The 16,957-nt window shown below is 47.4% G+C and overlaps 2 pseudogenes; both read right to left on the bottom strand.

Annotated features, from left to right (window-relative positions):
• Window positions 1-229: 229 nt before the first annotated feature.
• LOC136541330 (glutamate--glyoxylate aminotransferase 2-like) lies at window positions 230-5,109 on the bottom strand (annotated as a pseudogene).
• A 7,161-nt stretch (window positions 5,110-12,270) lies between these two features.
• Window positions 12,271-13,619, bottom strand: LOC136544919 (GTPase activating protein 1-like; annotated as a pseudogene).
• Window positions 13,620-16,957: the final 3,338 nt, after the last annotated feature.

Here is a 16,957-nt window from a genome sequence, read left to right as displayed (position 1 = left end):
CGGTCAATTTGCTGCGCGATCCATGCGCAGATTGAGCGAACCAGCAGACAACCCTCTCCCTCCCATTAGTCCTATGAATACTGGAATGGAGGGAGCAAACAAGCTTTGCAGGCATATAGACTGTTGTCAACTGTGATAGTTGTATACTTGTATGGCAAATGGTCCAACAGCAGCAGAAGCAGCAGCATACATCTTCTAGCAGGTACAAGACAATTATATACTATGGCAGTAGAAGCAAATGGCAGACTGTTATTCAATAATAACCCACAGAAATTCCGTTCCCTATACATATCATCAAAGGCAGCAATTGCTTCTTTTTAAGAGAGTTACAACTAATCAACTTGCAATTGATAATATCTTCAGAAATGCTCCATCGCGCTGAGGCTGGAACAACGGATCTCTCAGCTGATCCTTTATTTATATCTTGTTTCTGCTCTTGTTCACATCCTGGAGTAGCCCTCGTATTGCTCCATGAATGAGTCGTTGAACTTCTTGAAGCTCGACATGATGGCAGGGAAGTCTTCCTCTGCTGGAAGGATAGTTGTCCGAAGGTGGAACACCCTGTGTTCAGAGAAAAACAACAAATCCATCACTTCAGTAACGTCCTCTCAGATTTCCTACTCTGTTGTTGTTATTTACAGACCACAGAAGAAAATCGAAGTAACATGTCTCAGAAGATACTGATAAGAATATAAAAAACTGGATGAAGGTCAAGGGCAGCAGATTCAACTACGCTTCATTCTCTTCTTCTTTTTTCAGTGACACAAAATGGGATGTTTACTTATGTTTCATACTATATATATTCCGTTCTGAGGTCTTAAATTTATGAAACTTCATACATCACAGATAAGTAATCAAATAAAAAAATCGCTTACCCTTCCTTTTGCCCAAAACCAGAGCCCGGAACAGTGGAAATTCCTGTTGCCTCCAGGACCTTGAGGCAGTAGAAAACGTCTGGTGCTTTGCCGGCTCTTTTTGCCGCCTCAATCGCTCTTGGTGGCAGCCGTATTTGGGGGAAAGAGTACATAGCTCCTGCAAAAACTACAATCAATTGCGAGAGAATCTAGTAAGTAAGCAATAACCATACTCTAATTGCTGCAAACCAACAAAGTTTAGAATTTTGATGTTACCTTCTGTGAAATTGCACACGACATCTCGGCAACTGTTGAAACCATCTGTCATCATGCGTGCTCTCCTCCTCAAAGATTCATGGACGTACTTGCTGCAACATCATTTGGAGCCACATCAAACTTAAGAATGTACAAAAAAGACAAATAAGTATTCAGTATCCCGCATAGTTTCATTTCTACTGAAACTGGATGCAGACTAAAACTTCTGAGGGGCAGTATGTTCAACCTTTCAGCAGTGAACTTGGGGTATGAGACATCTCCAGGTTTAGGAGGGTTAATCATTACTCCCATCTGTAAAAGGAAAACTTATTCAGAACTCCCTTTTTTTCCAGAAGCAGCTATTCAGAACTGCTTTGTAATTTGGTAAAGCAAAGAAACGAAGCTTCAAGCAAATTAGCATAGCTTGAACTGAATTAGGTTAAGAAAAATTGGGGTAGGTCCAAAGAATGAAAAAAATGCATATAGTAATAACCTGTACAGCATTGCGGGTTAATGTGAACGAACAAACTTGTCAGTAAACAAACCACAAAAAAGAAGAGATTATTTAAGATGCTCAATCAATTATCTGCATTCTATAACTATACCGATCCAAAGAAATTTGTAGAATTTGCTTGATGCTTCATGAATAAAATCAGTGATTGACATAATTTGAATTTGAAAACTTCTAATTGAGGTCCCGATATGAATCCAAACATATGTCATTCCAAAACAGAGTACCAGGTTTAGTGAAGGGAAAAATAATAAAGAATCAAACATTGAGCAGTGTTTCACTTACAAAAATTTGCCCAGGAACATTTGGACTCAGTGATATTGATGCAACCTTGTAGATCTCATCTACTGTCTGCAAGCTCAAATCAACAGAGTGGTTAGCATCAGACCTTGAACATTATATTCAGAAAATGACCTTCAAAGTGCCTTTTTGTACAATAGAGTCTAGCATAAGCCTTATTTAAGTGCCTAGCTTGTTTAAAGGGAAAATCTTAACTGACAAAGTTTAAAGGTTTCCAGAGCGTTTAACACTACTCTGCAGTTTAGGCTGGACAAGGAAACCAGTTGTAAATGTACATCGTGGTGGCATAAATATGTAACTCCAGTAGACCCTACTGATTACTCTAAAGTTTCCAAAAGTTTGTCAAAGGAGACTTTGGTAAAAGTAAGACATTGATGCAACAAATGTAATAACAGCACTCTAGTCAGTTGGATGGACCATTGGCCCAAATTGCATTGTGCAAGATATTCACAATTAACAAAGTTAAACGGCACAGCAAGATATTCACAATTACTTAATGTGTTTGCAGCTGGGTGTGAACAATTCCATATTTTCGAATATCTCATTTACATCTTTTCATACACTCATTGTCTCATTGACTTATTACGTAGCTAGGAACTTTTCAATGATACTTGGGACAAGTGACATTCTGACATGCTGCAATGAAATATTACCTTTGGAGGAAGATTTGTCATTTCAAAGTATCCACCACGTTGTCCACACTCTCCCCAGTTCCCTTTGGACACAGTAGTGGAAAGAAACAAGCTGAAGCTCCCTGCTTAGTGGCGGACCCATGTCGAACATAACCTGGAAAAAGTCGAGAAAGGCAACATCAGCAGCGAGTTTTGGAATTCCCAACAATCTTTTAGTGATACCATGTTAGAGAGATAATCTTTTATTTTTAGTTCTTAATATATTGTCCATATTTGGTTCTAAGGGATGTTTTGGGGAGCCCAAATATGAAAACCATAAGCTTAAGTCAAGTTGCAACCATGAGTTCATGACAAAGAATCATTGGTCAGAAAACAAAAGTACCTTTCTTGCGCTTATAAATGGGCGCTCATCTTGAAAAATGTTCTGCTGATACACTTCATCTGCAAGCAGAACTAAGTTTTCATGGTAGCAAAATTGCAGAACTTCCTTTATATTCGCTTCACTAAGGCATTGGCCAGTGGGATTTCCTGGATTTATAATCACCATTGCTCGAACCTAAGCATCATAGGTAAGGAAAAGGAAAAGATCAGAGCAGAATACATATATAAAAAGGCCCCATTTTTACATGAGTAGTATTGAGTATTGACTAGTGTGATCATCAGAGTGGAATACATAGAGAGAGAGAGAGAGAGAGAGAGAGAGAGACCACATTTTTACATGAGTGGCATAACTACGATGGTTTCAAAAAGATAAAAAGAACCAAGAACTGCAAGAAGCTGAAATGATGTTTAGTGATCAATATTAATCATTAAGACCAAAATTCTACATGCTACCTGTTAGTTGTTAGGTGATCCAATACCAAAGGCCTCCTACAAGTTTGCTGGACATGACAAGTTGTTGAACAAACGAAATGCTGGAAATTGCTCGATGAGACTAGAATCAATCAATGATATGGTGTTGACATTTTACTTGGTATCACTTTCTGTATCCATGAATATGTAACTACAGATGGGCAAAGGCAAGCTCATAATGGCATGTGCAAAAATTGCAGAAATCATGTAGCAAGAGAAGGGAAATTTTGATTAGCACAATGATGACTAATAAAACACTCACTGTGATTCCCTTTGACCGTGCCTCCGCCACTGTTTGTCGGATATTTACAAAGTCAAGGCTCCAGTTAGCCTCTTCTTCCAAGTAGTACGGGACCAGAGAACCACCATAGAGGGAAATGGAAGCAGAATAAAGTGGGTATTGAGGAACAGGGACCAAGATCTGCCACAGAAGATTTATCAACAAAATTAGTCTTTACTCTTCAGTAGAAATAGCATCACATCGATATGTGGAAAGAGACATGTTTTTGAAGAACACTCATACCCCATCCCTCTCGTTTCTGATGATGGTGTTCAGTATTTGCATCACACCTTGGCTGGCACCATCTGTCAGGTAAATGAGTTCTGGATCACTGCAGTAATAAGTAGAGCATAGAAGCGTTAGAGATAAAATGGTCTACAGCTCTTATACAATTAATTTTCAGCTAGTTCTTTCTAAAAAAGTAAAATTTTCAGCAGTAAAGATTTCAACGTCGGATATCCATCGCGCTTGTGGATGAAGTCAGCAACTTCCTTCCTAATTCCAGGGATACCACGGGAATCACTGTACGCACCTGATGGTCAGATGAAAAGTTTGGTCAGAGTACTCATAATCTCATATGACTATGAACCTACCACAACACATACAACTGATAAAAGTAAAAAGTTACTTCTTTTTTCGATTATTCAGACTGCAAAAGGTACACTTTGTGCTCGTTATGAACCTTGCAGGAAGACAACATTAATCAGGATATGGATATGATAATTCTAGGAGACCTAAAACAAATGGCTCTTGTTTTATTTCCCCAAAACAAGATCACTGTATGGTATGGTAACGCACCTAGACCGCCCGGCGTCATGGCGAGATAGTGCTTGGCCCTAGCGATGGCATCCGCCGGGAACATGAGGCCGACGTGGGGATCATCGAGGAGGAACGGAGCCTGGCACAGCGCCACCACCTGCGCACGGGATGCAGTAGTCACACACAGGGTTCAGCCGTCTGGGTAAGAATAGAAGGCGTCGAACAACCAACTCCATGAGGATGCGATGCGAAGCGGAGATGGATGGTCCTGACCTGGCGCCCGAAGGTGAGCGGCTTCTGGCCGAGGGCGTGCGGGTTGCCGACGTTGGTGAAGATGATCTTCTTGCCCTCCTTCTGGAGCTCGGAGGCGCGGAGGTAGAGCTCCCCGCGCACCGCGTACCGCACCTTCTTGACGTTCTCGTTCAGCTCCTCGTAGTCCAGCGGCTTCCTCGCCATCTTGCCCCGCTGCCGTCACTCCTCCGCCGCCGCCGTTCCCCTTCCTCCCGTGGAGTGGCGGGTGGACTGGATGGATGAGTCACGGGCCGCGGGGAGAGAATGGGGAAGGCAGGTGGGGACAAAAACCAGGAAGCAGGGGAGCAGGTGAGGATTTGTACTCTACTACTGCTGACTGCTGTCCGTCGTGCCTCGTGCGTGTGCGTGTGGGTGGAGGAGGCCGGAGATAGAGTGATTTGGAATATATGGACTTGTCGCTTTGCGGCCGTGCAGATTGATTCATCGGCGGATAATGTGGAAACGAGAACGGATGGATTAGTATTTTTCGTTTTCTTGGCGACGAAATTGGCAGGGGAGCGAGAATTTTGGGTGGCGGATCAATGGCCACTGGTTGGGTTATCGCCTCGCCCGGTCGCCCTGCGGTGGAGAAGCCCCCGCCGACGAGACGACGAACCGTGCCGCGGCACCCTGACCCTGCAATGCCAATAATGCACAGCAGCAAACTTCCAGCCAAAGTTTCTTTCTGACGCGCCAGATCATGCAACTTTTGCAATTGATGAGAACGAAAGTGGCATTCAAGATTCACAGGCACTGAACTGCCCCATCAGCGTGAACCACGGCAACACAACAGTCCACTGACACTGAGAACGAAGCTTGTTCAGAAAATTTCAGACAGGACACAGAGTGAACATTGGTTGCAGCTAATGCTATGGAGTACAGTGCATATATTCTTTTCTTCTTCTTCTTAAGAGCACTATCTCTGTCCCAAAAAGAATGTAATTACGGGTTACGTGCCAGATAAAATGATTCACGTTTGATCAAGTTTTTAGTGAATAATATTTATATTTATGACTCTAAATTAATTTATTATAAAAATAGATTGCATACTTAATCTAATGGTATTTATTTTAATATCATAAATGTTGATTTTTTTTAATCTATAATTAGTCAACCTTAAGATATTAAAACATAGCACTGCGCTAGAATTGCATTCTTTTTGTGTGTGTGTGTGTGGGGGGGGGGGGTGGGGGGGGGGGGGGGAGGGCTCAGTTTGCGGTAGAAATTTCATTGTGCCACACGGTACCACGACACGTCGAGAGACATTTGTTACCAAGCAGGATCCTGCCACTTGACCTTTTTGGAAGGATATGAAGGGTCTTTAGTCCCTACTCTATTTATTTAAAGAAATATAAAAAAGTTGGGAGTACGATACGTGGAGGTTCAGAAGACAAAGAAAGAAAGGAAGAAAAAGGTAGAAAGCAACGTATTACACAAGATTTTGGATCCATGAAGAAAGAGGCGTGGCTTTTCTTGAGGTCACCGTTAAAGTGAGCAAGGATAACTTTTTTTTGAGTAACATCTTGCTCTTTTGTACATTTTCTTGGAGTCCTTGGAAAATCTTGTCATTCCTTGCTGACCACACTGTCCAACACATCAGTACGATTGCATTCATGAAGAAGATAGAATTGAGTTGATCTTTCAAATAGCTCACAATGTCTAGGAAACTTGCCTTGGCTAGTATGGTTATATTTAGAAGATTCCAGCTCGAACTTGCAAAAGGACTATATAGGGAGAGATGGTCTGCACTTTCTTCCACTTGGAGTGAGCAGAGGGCACGGTTATATGAATCAAGATGCATGTTCTTCCATTCTAAGATATTCCTTGTGCTTAGTCTATCTTTAATGAGGATCTAGAAAAATAATGAGTTTTTGCCTGACAGATAGATTCCCATAACCATTTGTGCACTATATGTACCTGCCTTTGTCGAACCAAGGCCTTGTATGCATCAGAGATTCAGAGGAGAAAAAGTTTTGCCCCAAAATGTAGGCCCAGGTGTCCTCTTTGTCAAATAAGATGGTTTCTTCCATTATAGCTAAGAGGGTCTGTAATTGAGCAAAAACTAGTTCTGAGAGAGGCAGATGAAATAGTGTAGTGATTTGATCTTGTTGGAAGACTTTGCTGATTGGTAGAGACTTGTTCTTTACAAAGGAGTATAGCTCTTGGAAAGTGTTTTCCAGAGCCTGAATGTTCCATTTGTCTTTCCAAAAGAAGATACTCAACCCATTGCCTAAGTGCACATTTGCAATGTCTCCGTAGTTCTGTAGAATTGTCAGTTTTCCCGCCACCAAAACGATCATTTTTTTGTGTGGTTTGGCAGTTTTCCATTGAAGTAAAACTTTTCTCAGATCAGTTTTACCCATGGAATGTCCAATATGTTGAAGAACTTGTGAAGGTTCTTGAGCATCATGGCTTTATTGTGTTTCTAGGCTACCACTTAACTTCAATCATGTTGTCCCAAACTTTACAAATCATCATTTGTCTCTAAGAGTTGAGTTGACTTCCCTTTCCCATTGTGTTCCCTTTTGCTTCCACTCTCTCTTAAGAGTCCTTCCACCTCTTAGTCCACATTATCCTGAAACAAATCATCATCTCCATCCTCTAACTCATAATCAGTGTCCAAGAAATATTCATCTTCACTCTCACTATCTTTGGAACTAGCTTCATTAACATCTTCATGTATCAGCTGTTGCTCAACCCTCTTGTTCTTTCGATCAATGTAGAACACATGCAATTTGACGGTGCCATACCCCCAGGGTATCCCGACTACCGGATTTCCAACTACCGACTTTCAGCTAAAGGAGTCCAAGCAGGATACGGCGGCCTATTCAATGAAGGAAAGCCCAAAGACAGGAGATAGAGTCCTGATAGGTTTACACTGTTTAGTCTTGTACCTCAAGTTATCCCGGACATAAATAGCGGGGTCGGTAGGCTAGGAGATCATCGAAACTCTCATAGGCATAGCCATCTTGTAATCGTCATCTCGCTATTCGACGAGATCGAAATACAAACAAGTAGGAACTGGACGTATGGCTTTTACTCGCTTTCCGGGGGCCCGAACCAGTATAAATTATGTGTCTCTACTGTGCTTGCTCTTTGCGTCAGGCGAATTCCTCTAAGAACCGAAATATTGCCGGTCAAAAACAACGACACAATTTATCACCAAGATTCTTCTGCACATAATTAACTCTCTTTGGGCTCAAAACTTTCGGCAAAGATGACATTGGATTGTGTTGTGATACCGGCGCCTAACATGGAAGTGATTGCTTGGATCTACCTACGAGATGCTCATAGAAGATTAGACAACACACTAGAGACTCGACATTTGGTAACGAGGTTTGACCGAAGCCTACGCCCCCGGACCCCGAGCCATGCTTACAAGCTCTCCTCAAAACTACGACATCGCTCGCCCAGGGTGTCGGCCAAAGCCGCCAGCACCCTCCCATGAGCCTGTCACTATGTGGTTTTGTAACACCCTCGGTGTTACACTGTACAGTTTTTTGCTAAAACACTGCATGTGCATCATGTTTATGTGATAGTGTATGAATTATAGTGTGTAAATAAATTTCTGTCACTCGAAACGTTCATCGGAAACGCGAAACGAATGTTATATATTTCATGTCGCGTTATGTCAGTTAGGGTTCTAAATGAATTTTTATTGAACGAGAATGCTATAGAACGCATATGCGGCACTTTAATAAAGTTTGTAGTACAAACTTCGTAGGCGACGGTGAAATACTTGCGATCGAGAAATGAATTCCCTAGCTAGCATGGTTGGTACCTTGGAAATCGAAGTTGACGCGAATCCGAACAAAAACTTAGTCAATTTTCGTAAGTCGGAAAATGGTTCGACGAAGCTAAGTTCGACAATTTTTGTAGGAGAATTGAGTTAAGTAACAGTGGGGTATTAGGGCTTGTTTCAATAGTTTCATATACCCTCTTGAGTGTAGAAAAACTGGTTTGGCATTTGAGTCATCGAGTCTGATTTTTGGAACGCTTTAAAAACCGTGCATGGCACGTTACCAGTCGGCTGCTGCGTTTGGATGCGGTCACCCTTTGCCTCGGCTTGGCGCGCTGCGCTGGTTCGCTGACGCACACGCGCACGCACGCCGCACGCGTGCCACCATGCTGGCCGGGCATGCCGCTGGCTCCGCGCTGCGGTCCACTGCCCCCAGTTGCCACGCCCTGGTACACGCTCGTGCTCACGCTCACGCACGCATGCGCACCGCACCGGCGGGCCTTGCCGCCCTACCACCGCCGTCACGTCCGCTTGACCGACCTGCCACTGCCATCGCGTCCGCCTGGCCGCTCTGTCTCTACGGCCGACATCGCCGGCACTCACGCGTGCCTCTGCATCGCATTGTCACGTCACTTGCGTCGCGATGTCGCTGCCGCTGCGCGCGCCCGCTACGCCATCGCGTGGCATGGCCACCATCGTCTTGCGAGTCATGGCGCTATGGTCACATGTCGTCATGCTGGACCCATACGCGCACGTGGAGCCTTCACCCATCGCGCTGCCGTCCTCTCCCTTTTAGTGACCGCGCCACGCCACGCTCCCCGTCACGTCGCCTTGAATGGCGTCGCGCCGGCCGGCCGAGCCATGCCAAGGTAAAACCCCGTAGAGCTAGCCCCATCCTTGTAATTGCGCATGTCTAGAGGTCGAGTTGGAGTCCAGCTTCACGCCAAGCATGCCACTGTTGCAGCCGTACGGTAGTCGGGGCTTCAATTGGAGTTCCCCCTGCCATCGACCCCCTTAAGTCTGAACACCGTCGTCCATCTAATTAGCCTTGCGTAGTCCACCTCCTGTCCAATTAACCGAGCACCCAACTAGCTCTGGTAGTTAGCTCGTGATTGGAGTCGTTCTAACATGCCGTCATCCTCCAGTGAGGTAATGGGGAGCGTTTTCCCTGCGGCGGTCCACCATGGCCAGTCGAGGCGGGTGCTCGGCCAGGGCATCGCTCCTTGATCCTTTATCTCAATTGACCAGTGCAATTGCATCTCCTTGACTTGGTTGACTCGCCCAGTGCAGCGGTTTCGTCGACAGAGCAGCTGGTCAGCCGGGAACGCCTTCGCCGTAGTCGGTGTGAATCGGAGCAACCCCGCACATGTGGCCAACCACCTTGCCAAGCCTCGCGTCTTTATCTAGCCCGTCCGTCACGTCTCTGGTGAGGCCCTCCTGCTCCTAGGGTAGATGGCTGAGTCGGTTAGGGCCGAGGCTCGCCGGAGCACATGGCCACCACCGGCGGACGCGGTGTTGCTGCTGTGTTCGTGGCCGGTTTGATTGGGAGTAGAACCGGTACATCTAGGACCTCTAGGATGTTACCAGTACACTAGGCATGGAGTCTAGGTAGTGATGGTAGTGTTGGGCTAGGTGATTGAGCCGGTGCCGGTGTTGCCGTAGCCAGACCCCGCCACGGTGCATGGCCACATCTACACGCTGCACTGTTTTTAGTGTTTGATACCTCGATCGATTGCGCTTCGCTCGTAGAGTGCTAGGGAGGTGTTGGTTGAGGCCGAGGAGGTCCGTGCTCGCCGGCGTTTGGCCGGAGATGTCGCAGCCTCTGTTAAGTTTCGGCCAGGGACCTTGAAACATGAATTCGAAGTGAATTGGGGGGGGGGGTTAAGTGCGAGCGTAATTGAGAGAGTGAAATAGTAGAAGGGACTGCGGGTTCATTTAGTTGAAAGTCGGGGTCTCTTTTGCATAATCACCGGCGCGCATGTGGGTCTCCCCGTGTTGGGCCGCTATCGCGTGTGGGCCGAGCCGCGTGGGCCGCGCTGGTGTGCTACACATGCGCGCGCTCGGGGCACTGGAGTGGGCCGAGTCGCTCGCTTGCGGACCGCGCAGAGGAATTCGGTTTTTCGTTTTCCAGTGAATTAATAAATGTTTATTCAATTTAGTTTTGAGCTTAACTTTGAAAAATGATAGTAAATGTTGTAGGTATCCAAAAATAGTGAAACAAAATTTATTAGGTTCACAAAAATGTCATCTATCTGTTGGTGTAGTTAGTTTACAGTTATCTATGATAATGATATAGTCATAAATTTAATTTAAAAAGTGTAGTATTATGTAGCTCAATATTTGTAGGAATTTTTGTGGCAAATCGGTGATAGCTTTAGCCATGAAATATTTACAGTAGGTTCATTAGATTATTATGTACTCACTGTAATTTTTGTAGCTCTAGAGTAGGTTGATAAATAGAGTAGCTAGTACTCCTGGTTTAATCATATATACAGTAAATCGGTATTGAAAGTAAGAATATCTTTAGTTGCTAAGATAATATATGTTATGCTTCATACTTGTTAGTGGTAACAGTAGGTAACTTAGCATCTTAGTCGGTAGAGCTAGTTTAGTAGCCTGACAAATGTATTTTATTTTTATTTTAAGAGCTGCTGTTGCCGTATTACTAAGTGTTGCATTATCATTTCATGCATGTATATCACGAGTTGGTAGAGTTCGTGCCTGCGGACAAACAGGACTACGAGGAGGTCATTGAGGAGTACGAGGAGGAGATCATCGTGCAGCTGGGAGCCCCTGAGGCGTTCGTTGCTGACTTTGTTGACCCACCGCCTGCCCAAGGCAAGCCCTGGTGCATAACCTATATTTTTAATGATAACTGAATATATATATGATTTGCATTTACGTTACAGGCATTTTATGGAAACTACATGCATAAATATATCTACCTATGAGTCCTTCTAGTATAGGCCGAATAGCTGCTATGCTCTGGATTTCGGTAGCATGAGTAACCTGTCGTTACTCACAACAGGTGAAAATTATGATCACTCATGATAAAATGGTGGAAAGGAAAATGGTGACCGGACAGGGATATGATTTGTGTATTGGTGGGTGTAAGAGGTTGTGTCCTGCGGCTAACAGGGCATAGCTTGGTTATATTTTTTCCCTGTCTGTGTCGGTTAAGGGCCGGCCGTTGCATTGGGCTCTAGGCAAGTCACAGATTTATTATCCCGAGTACATACTTGGATATGGGGACATGGAAGACTTGTTGCTCTCTTATCGTGGGTTCCGGCTCTTTCTGGACCGACTGATTGGAGGCGGGGATGATGGAGGTCCTTGCACCGCACTAAGTCTAGGACTTAGGAGCGGGAGCTTAGAGTCCAAGTTTGGACGGGGACCTGGATCCCATGACAGAAGGGTGATGAGTTGATCTTGTTTGTGCCTCCGCCACCGGCGGAGAAGACGAAAAGTCAGGGTCGGGAATGGCCAGCAATAAAACACTTTTATAGATTGGCGCTATTACGCAAAATTGTACACCAGCTCTGAGGCTTCTTGGTACACATAAGATGTCTACCGTGGCAAGCCACATAGGCACTATGCTGGTCCACACCCGATTGGACGTAATGAGACCCGAACATGGATTATGGACCGAAATGATTCAACGTGTGAATACGTTACGGGGACCGGCAGTGACACACCCATACAAGTAGTACTGTGAATATATATATTTTTTTTGTTTCAGAGTATGTTAAATTTGTGGGAGGAATTTCATTGTTCCAGTCCAGACAAAGATACGGTGTTTGTTACCAAACAGGATCCTACCACTTGACTTCAATTATGCTGTCCCGAACTTTACAAAGCCGTGCGTGTCCTGTCCCCGGATATATACATTTTGGCAGCGCCATGCCGCCATCCGACATTATTCTCCTCTCCTTTTTTTTTCTTGTTTCTTCTCCCCCCTACGAAGCAACATCAACTACCGCTGACCCCATTGCTGGTTAAGTTATATACAATCCGACATTCACAAGAGGTGAAAATGCGATTGAAACGGGACGCTTCATTTCGCGGATGAACAGAGGCAGGCATCCGTCCCGTGCTCATCGATTCAGAGAATTCCTGTGCCTCTCAGGCAATGACAGGAACAGCAGCTACGATCGGATGATCAGGTCGCTTCACCTTGTTGCAGCCGGAGGAATGTTTACCCATTGCAGCTGAAGCTGTATCTCCCCGCTCTCGACGTTCTTGAGCCGGAGGATCATGTCCTGCACGAACTTGCCGTTCCTCCAGCACACGTGGCTCTCGTCAGCGAGGCAGTTCTTGGTGCTCGGCCTCACGGACCTGATGATGGCGCCGTTCTTGATCTCCTCCGGGTTCATGTTCACCACCTCCATCAATGGCGCGACGTCGATCTCCGCGTCTCCCATCGGGTCATCTCTGCTGAATGTGTCCTTGTCGAACACCTCCTGTATGCAGCAATGCATCACAAGATATATGTAGATAATTGTGCGTCAGTACTCATACTACATACTCAGACAAGGAATACATTGTACATGACAATCTAGAATGCATGCATGGCAACAAACAAATCGATCTGCTGCTCACTCACAAGCTTGAGTGGTTGGCTGGGATTTGTGACGGTAAGAGTGAGCTCCTCATGCCAGATGGGGTTGACAGATCTCTTCTTCACGCTTGTCTTCAGTTTCTGCATGCAGATCATAAAAGACAACACTTGACTAGGTGAGATAAGGACTCATACATTATCTGCAATATAATCAAACGCTAAGGGATCAACAACGCCAAAAAAAATGCTGGATACTCCTAGATGGAACAAAAGTTAAGAATGCAACAAGAAGAACACACAGACCTTCTTGCCAAGTCGTAATGACGACATATGGATCGCTGCCTCTTGCGTCGCGGTAGGCAAGGTTGATCCCCCGGACCACCCGGACTTTCAAGAGGCCTACCAATCCGTCCATAATTGAATCAAGTGTTTCTTAGATCCTGCAGATTAGAAGTTAGCGTGCTAAATTACAAATAAAGAGAGGAGCGTGGGACGAAGAAGACGCCTAATTCGATCAAAGAATTAGGCGACTTCTTACGTCCCTTGCCTCTCACTAGAGCTGTGTGTGCTGTTTTGCGTCCCTGTTTTCGTCAACCTAAATAGTTTGCGCAACGGGAGTCTAAACAGGAGCCCCCTCAACCGTAGGAGGCTAGTTTGCCATTTATTCTGTGGTCTGAATTGCTAGTTTGCAAGCAGCCAGCCAAAAGCTTCCGGGTTTACTAATTTTAGGACGAATGGCAATGTCTTTATTTATTTTTTTTGGTTTTGCAAACTTAGTTATGATTCCTGTTTTGTTTTTTCAAGTACACACACAGAAGAGGCTTTGTTAGGTTGGAATGTGTAAGCTTGAGGGGCTGAGGGAGTTAGGGTTCCTGCTCCACCTGGCTGCTTGCAAACTTTACCTTCCTGCTCCACTTCAATGGCCGTGAGGGCTGCCCGGAAACTAGGATTTTGAGAGCCCGGAGGCTGCTGTGGGGGCTGAGGAATGGGAGTGGCCAGTCAGGCACATTACAGCTCGAGGCAGTATTGCCTATATAGATTCCAGCGCATATATAATGAATTTGGGGAACACATATGCCACAATAGCTGAAGTAAATAAGCCATGAAGAACAACAGTGCTTGTCACTGGAAAAAAAATCAAAATTGTGAATTCGATCCTAAGTTCAACTTGTATATTTTTTGAGACCATTCCTCGTGCACGTAATTCATTAAGAGGAAGTAGAGAAACATTACAAGCTACCCCACCAATGGTAAGCACCAAAATTACTAAAGAGGATGAGGACCTAAGAACACAAAAAAAGGAAAAAAGTACCGAAAGAAGCTGAGAATTACAGGCGGAAAAAATTCAACCACAACTGCAGGAAACCTGGCGACGCCCAGACAAAGGCCAGTTGGGCTACAAATTCCCTAGCCACCCGACGTTGCGCTTGGTGGCTCGGCCAGAAGCGTGTCAACCTCCGTGACGAAGTCGTCGAAGAACACGTTATCAGGGAACAAGACCTTGAAGGCCTCATGCTTGGACTCCGAAAGCGGTTCAGCAAAGATGGACTCAAACTTCTGCATAGCTGTAGAGTCGATGGGCTGTGGGCTGAAACCGCGAGCCCCAACTTAGCTATAAGAACCTGCTGTGCCTGAAGAGTTGAGTTGGCCGCCCGAGGTTTAGCAGCTAAGCGCGTACTCCTCCTTTGCGCACTGACGCTGGGTCGGGCCCGAGGCACCTTAAGGGTGGGTCTTCCCTGAAGCACAGGAGTCTGCAGAGGTAGGCAGGGTCCCTCCCGGATCAAGCATGGAATGTCAGCTACAGAATGCTGTTGAACATCCAAGACTCCTTGCCCAGGGGCAACGGGCGTCTGAGGGGGGCAGGCATCTACTATGAAGTTGACGGGACCGAAGCCTGGCGGGTTGCCCTCTTCGTCCTCCGTGGATGCATCAATGCCTGAGGGGACGTTTTGCCCCAACCACGATGGCGTGACTAGTGTCTGCCCCTGCTGAGGCAACACCGAGGGGTGTCCACTGCCTACCGAGTGGTGTGCGGTCCAAGTCGGCATGCTGGGACGGCGTCTGCATCCCACAGCTGTAGACATGGTGGACCGCCATCGTGGCCCTATCCTCTAGCTGGTTGGCCGCCGGAGATGATGCCAGGCGGTCAAGCGGAGGGCACGTGATGATCCAGCTGGCCGCAATCGAGGCTGCGAACTCCTCGAGCATCGGGTAGTCCTGTGTCATCACGACCATGGAGCACGTCGTGAGGCCACACAGTCAGCGTCAATGGGTCAAACCCTAAGAAGTCACGTCCTGCTGGCCGGCACGCTGTGGTCGGCTGCAACGTCGCTGGAGGTGTCATTGGTGCCTTCCTCTGGCCGTCTTCGGCGCCTTGTGCGTCGGTGCTGATGCCCTCGGTCGACAGGCGCACCGGCAATCGGCACATGCATAGCCCCACCCAACTCCGCCGGACTGACGCTTGGTGCCCGAGGCACGGTCTCTGGCAAGTCGTCATCGCTGGCCATCAGTGCCGATAGCTACGCTAGAGATGGCAGGAGGCACTCTCCACTGTCGCTTGCAAAGCATGATCCTCCATCCATCCCCGCCTGCCGTTCCACATCCACCGTTGTTACCGGGCTGCTGCCACTTACGGTCCCGCGCCAGGTGCCCGAAACCACAGCACCGAAGACAGCGGCGTGGCAGCCTACAAGTGGCGACACGGTGCGACCGGGACAAGTAGTCGAGGCACTTCCCGTGGAGCACGATGGGTAAGGGACGACGGCCACCGACGTATTTGGATCCAGCCACGACACGCTGGCGCTGTGGCTCCTGGGCAGGGTGTTGTACCTCCTCAAGTGGCAGCACCCACCGCCACCCGTCAGCATCAGGGGCTGAGACGCGGTGGCGTGACCCCAACCGTTGGTGCGTTGGCACTCGCAAGCGTGCTAGGTCCATCTGAGCCGATGCCACATGAGCACCTCGACCACCCGTTGGATTGAGGGCCTTGCGCCTCATCCGACGATGACGCTGGCGACTATGCCACGAGCAGCGTACCCTCGGTGCTCCTTCGCCGCCGCTTGTTGGGGCCGCAGCTGCAGCGTCGACCGCGCCCAGCGCCGCGGCATCCTGCGGGCTGGCCAGAGTAGTTGGGGTAGCGGTTAGCGCCCAGCGAGCGGCGTCGAGGTACAACGAAGGATAGAATTCGCCATCAGAGTCATCGGAGAGGGAGATCTCATCCCAGCGCATGGACTTTGATCTACCGGTGGAATAGGGGGAGAACGGAAGTGCATCAGGGGAGAGGGGGAAGGTGGTCACACCGATGCCTGAAGGGTCGGGTGTATGTGTGGTGGCTGCCAGAGCCAGAAAGGTGTCCGACAGGTTGTGATGGTGGTGGGGGCAGTTAGGAGACGGGGTGTCATCGTATTCAATGCCGGTGGCAGCACAACACCGTGGAGAGGGGGGCGCACAGGGAGGAAGGGGGAGACAGACGCCGATTCCAGGGCCAACGGTGGGGAGGGCGTCGCAAGCTCGCTGGGTTGGGATTGCTGTGGGGAGGGCGCCACATGCTCGTGGAGGAGGCCCGATCCACGGGCATAGAGGTTGCGGCGGAGTGGAGGGAAGTGGAGGAGGGGGCCGCAGGCGTCGGGCCAGTGGCCGGCGACGGCGGCCAGTGGGGTGGGGAGCGGCTACCAGGGGGCTGCCTAGGGTTCCCCCATCCTATCACAACTCACAAGGGTGCGCCGGGAAGAGGGAGGGGGATCCGGCCAGCGTGGCTGGGGATGGGAGGTCAGCGGCGGCAGATCTAGGCACCGGCAATGAGGTCATCGTGGGGGCGGCGCGGGGGCGTAGGGGTTCTACCATGTTTGTCCTGATTAGCCATATAGCAAATGAATACAAAACATTTATTACCTCCTCAATACATACAAAGAGGCTATTGACAGTAA

This window comes from Miscanthus floridulus, chromosome 3 (assembly GCF_019320115.1).
Source record: "Miscanthus floridulus cultivar M001 chromosome 3, ASM1932011v1, whole genome shotgun sequence".
Classification (NCBI taxonomy): Eukaryota; Viridiplantae; Streptophyta; class Magnoliopsida; order Poales; family Poaceae; genus Miscanthus; species Miscanthus floridulus.
The sequence above is the reverse complement of the archived record's forward strand: the minus strand, read 5'-3'. Positions and strand labels throughout refer to the sequence as shown.